Below are 4945 nucleotides of genomic sequence, written 5' to 3'. Positions count from 1 at the left end.
CAGAAGAGATGTGTTTATCTCCAATTTTAACTTTGCATTATCTCCAAAAGCAAATTCTCAATTAACCAGGAAATCCTAGCAGACAGGGCAACCCACACACACAGGATGGCCTAGGCCCTAGAGGTATGCATACTCACTTCTAAGCTGTCTCACCTGGGTTGGAATCTCAACCCGGATAAAATCTGTCATCCCGGTGTTTCACAGACAGGATGGACGTTAAACTGGGTGTCCCATCTGCAGGTATTAGTTGGTGGACATTAAAGATCTTACGGTGCCCTTCAGAAATAGTAGGCAAGCTATCACCAGCACCCTGAACAAATTGACAAATTTCCACTCTAATCTACAGGTGGCACTATATCACCAGCACAGTCATACCCAGCTGATGATGCTACCCACAGCCATGTTTTACATTTGATTGAACTGGAAGAACAATATCCCATCCACCGAAAAGCATACTCATTGATGAAAAACCCTGTCCGCGAAGGAAGGTGGTGACAATTTACCAGTGCATTGGTCACTTGAGCGAAGTGAGCAGCAGAATTGTCCTGAGCATAGGATACGTCTCAATACTTACCCCACGCACGTGAAGCAGAAAGCGGGGGTAAGCAATTGGTTCACTCCTGTCTGTCTGTCTGTCTGTCTGTCTGTCTGTCTGCAAATGTCAGTTTATGATCGTGGAACAACTTAATTTCATTTGAATGTTATATTTGAAATTTAACTCTCTCTGCCTGCCTGGCAGTCAAACAAAATTGAAAATCATTGAAAACAGGAAACTTACTGTTTTTAAGGACATCAGAAAGGACACAAACAACAGGCACAAACAACTAAAGTAACATGCTAATTGAGGTAATGTTAAAGATGATGCATCAATGGTGGTAAACTTCCCAAAAAATATTTTTCACAACCTTTAAAATCTTTATTTTATTTCAATTAAATTATATACTTGAACACAGTAAAACACAGATCGCCTTTTTGGAACTTTCAACCCATGTTTTTTTTTGTATACCCTGTCAAGGTTCATATGAGAGCTAACACACAAAACATACAACAAGGGGAGCAGGAGACAAGAGGGCCGGGAGAAGGAAGGAGAAAACAGTGGGGAACAGAGACATGAGATCTGTGAAAGGGAGAGGGATGGGATGGGGTACACAGGGGTACACAAGATGGACATGGCAGGGACCTTACACGACAGGGACTATTGGCCAAGTCCATTTAGCTGGACTTGGCCAATATAGTATGTCATTTTACGCATTTCACAACCATCAAATTTGCTGCTTGTACACTCTGCCGATGGCCTTGTTTCTCAAGAAAGCACGGGGAGTGGTGGGGGGGGGGGATAAGGTGTTCTATGAATTCTCTAATCCATGATGTTGCTGTTTCTACTCTATAAGCCAAATCAGATCTGTATATTCTGACTGCGAGTCTTCGACCACATCCCAAACTAGAAAGGCACTCGGTTGAGCGCATGCCTACACCATGCTGATTAGTTTACGTTTTGTATCCCGCTGATAGGCTGGATCTGGATTCGGATCGGAACCAAAATTTAATCAGCTTGATCTTGTTACATACCCAGCTTGTCCACCAACTTTTGTCCAAATTCGTCCACAACTTTTGTCCAAATTCGTCCACAACTTTGAGAAATCCTGCTCTGTCATTTTGGCCCCATCTCTTAATGGTGAAAAATCACTTTAAAAATTCCCGGATTCAGATCCAGATCTTCACGAAAATCTAATCATTTGTTCTTTTCACACACCCAAGCTCTCCACCAAATTTCATCCGAATCCGTCCACAACTTTTTGAGATATCCTGTTCACAAACAAACAGACAGACAGCGGTGAAAACATAACCTGCATCCACCTTTGGTGGCAGAGGTAATAATCTACCATGCCAACATCTGCATGCCCCCCTCCAAAAAAACAACAACAACTTGTCACCTTTTCTGATGTGTTTTGTTGTTGACTTGAAAGTTTCCGTAGGTGGAAACCAATATGCTTCAACTCGAAAGAAACTGCCTTTTGGATTCTGGATCCAAGTAATGCATGTTTCATCCATGCCTGGTGTTGGCTTAATGGCTGGAGTGGTGGGTTTGGGATCCTCGGGTCCTGAGTTCAAATTCTGCTTGGCTATTGAATTAATACCAGGTGAGGTTGACTCACCCTGTCATCCTTTTGAGGTTGGCAAAATGAGTATCTGCTTACTGGCATCCTGTGTCAGAGTGGTGATCTGTCCAGGATTGTGCCCAGTAGCCCAGGATACTGCTTAGGCAGCACCAATGCTCTGCACAGAGTATGGTCCCGATGGATGGACGTTTCATCATGGGTAATAATACAAGATGTAAAATGGTGTGGATTTTCTTGAAAACGATCCAGAAGTTTCAGTGACGTATCCACGCGTTGTTTCTATTCAGGGGAGAGCGATTTTGGAACCCATTGGGCTGCAACCTTATTTATCTGAAGGTGTTGCTTGATAATGGTGTCAACACTTCCCACAGTGACTCGTACTTCCTCTAATATGCGAGACAATGACTCATCGATCATTCATATAAATGATGGACTGCACAGCATCAATATTTCGTTCATTTATTGCTACAGGTGGCCTTCCGGGCTTTGGTTCATCTTCCCTACTCTCCCAGCCACATTTAAATCCAGCCCTCTTCCCACTCCCCGCCCCCATTAATCCCATCATTTCATCATGGTATGAGATGCAGCATCTTCTTCCAATACTCTCTCTTGAAAATTATTTGGGAGTCAAATTCTATTCACGCAAAAACTTAATTATTGCACAAAACTTATGTTTCTCCATTTTCTCACGGAGTTCACCTAACTCATCTTGAAGTACAAAATCTGAACAATAAAAACACGAATCGGTGGACTTGTATGTGGAAGATCCACAATGAATGAGACAATGGCAATCTGTGGGGGGAGGGGGGGGAATCCTTCACATTTTTTAATACCTGTTAAGCTCAAAACATTTTGAATGACCCACATGTATGTGTTTGTGTTTTTTAAGCAGAAAGATGCTTTACGACCTCTCAGCGATGCATGAGCTTGATTCCCAACCTTAAGTTACCTAGAATTGGACCCTTCGCCTCATTAATAAGGTGCAGGTAGGCTGCCCATAAATTCAAGGTAGGACAAATACAAAGCTCTTACTTCCTCAATTTCCAGCATCAAGGCACCATGTGACATGCCATAACAGTACTAGAAAACAGAATGCAACACAATCAACAACAATGATGATGACGCTTGATTCACAATGCTCATAATATCATGGTGGTGCAAGTCCATTCTCCCTCCTGGCCACAAATCTATAAAAGTCATCCTCCGCTCCATATTCTAAGATGAAGCAAAAAAACAAAAATATAACTATTTCGACTAAAATCGTATTGGGCTCGATGCATTCTTGTTAAGACTTGAAATGAGAAGCAGCAATGGCAGAACAGCACAAACCACAGGCTGGGTCTTGTGACCGACAAGACTTAATGAGGCGAAAACGAAGCAGAGAGACAAAGGTATCCTGATAAGCGCGTAGTTTCGCTCCTGCGGACAAATGCAATTCCGCGGAGGCAAACGCATTAACAGGCCATGAAGGATGTGGTTTAACCAAAGAGCATAGCTCAGTTGGCTCGACAAGGAAAACGCAAAATGATTTTCAATTCCGAAAGCTCGAGTGGCCTTTGTTCCGTCACCGAAGAATGTTGTAGATATAGCATCTGCACTATAACAAGAGTGCATTGCTCGTTTAGTGTGAAACACAACTCCAGAAGAGTTCATCGCACAGGTGGAGGGCAGTGCATGTAATGCCACACAGGTACAGGAGGAAAACCTCAGGTGCAGCATGAGATATATGACCCACACAGTTCCCTTTGACTCAATAATCTTGCTCTTTAGTAAGGTCTTTCTGAGCACCCAAAACCGACTTACTTGTTAGGAATATTGTGGTCTGAGGAAAGCGTTTACACTCAAATCTTAGGTGAAGGTGAATGCATTAATTGTGACAAATAGCGGAGCAACAACCCTGTCCGCCGCTCATTCGGTTTACCATCATTTGAGTTTTGGCATCACCACAGCTACCTTTTATTGTTGGCCTCCAAATATTTTACATCTAGTGTGCCAGAGTTTCACAGGCAGATGTAGAAGGTTCATCACAGTGTATGGGTAGAGATCGGTGAGCATCAACCTGGACATCATAGATTTGTTACACTTCCGTAACTTCGATGGTCTGCACTCGTACTTGTCAAATCTCTTATCCTTTCTTTAATTATTTCATTCACCAAAAGTTTGCACCAAAACTATTTCTTTTGGCTCCCACATTACTATTGGTTTCTATCGCTGAAGAACCTTGATGACTGATGACCAGACTTACAACACGTATGTTCTTTCTGCAATGACATCTAGACATGCCCTCCAAGGTACCATTTCTGTTTTGCATTTCTGGCCATTTACAACCTTGCTGCTAACACAGTTTTATAGTGAAGGTAAAACATATCATACATCACATGATCACATTAATTTGCATTCCCATTTAAGGCAATTTCCGGTGTTATTAAAGTTTCCAGGTATTGTATGTGTAAACTGGCTCTGTGTGTTATACATGCCAAATTCTGGTGAGCCAGATGGAGAAAAATGACCAATAGTGGTAAAGCTGAAGAATTATGAGAGAGAATCCTTGTAAGTAGGAAATTGTAATTTGGGAACTTTCACCTTCAACCTAAGGAAGAGCGAAGGGAATTTGGGCCGGTTTGTACACGGGGGGGGGGGGGGGGGAGAGAAGAATGGTTAAAATTGTTCACCATTATATGTACTTTACAAATAAATGGCCTATTTGACGAAAGCAAACCAAACTACTCTGGTTTATTTGTATACTTCGAATCACCAATGTCCAAACATGAACATTGAAAGGAAAACCAATTTGATATTTCTTCTGCACTACACATTTATTCAGG

The sequence above is a fragment of the Eptatretus burgeri genome, chromosome 4 (assembly GCF_056783735.1).
Source record: "Eptatretus burgeri isolate ZD-2024b chromosome 4, Ebu_testis_v1, whole genome shotgun sequence".
Taxonomy (NCBI): Eukaryota; Metazoa; Chordata; class Myxini; order Myxiniformes; family Myxinidae; genus Eptatretus; species Eptatretus burgeri.
Note: the sequence above shows the minus strand (reverse complement) of the source record.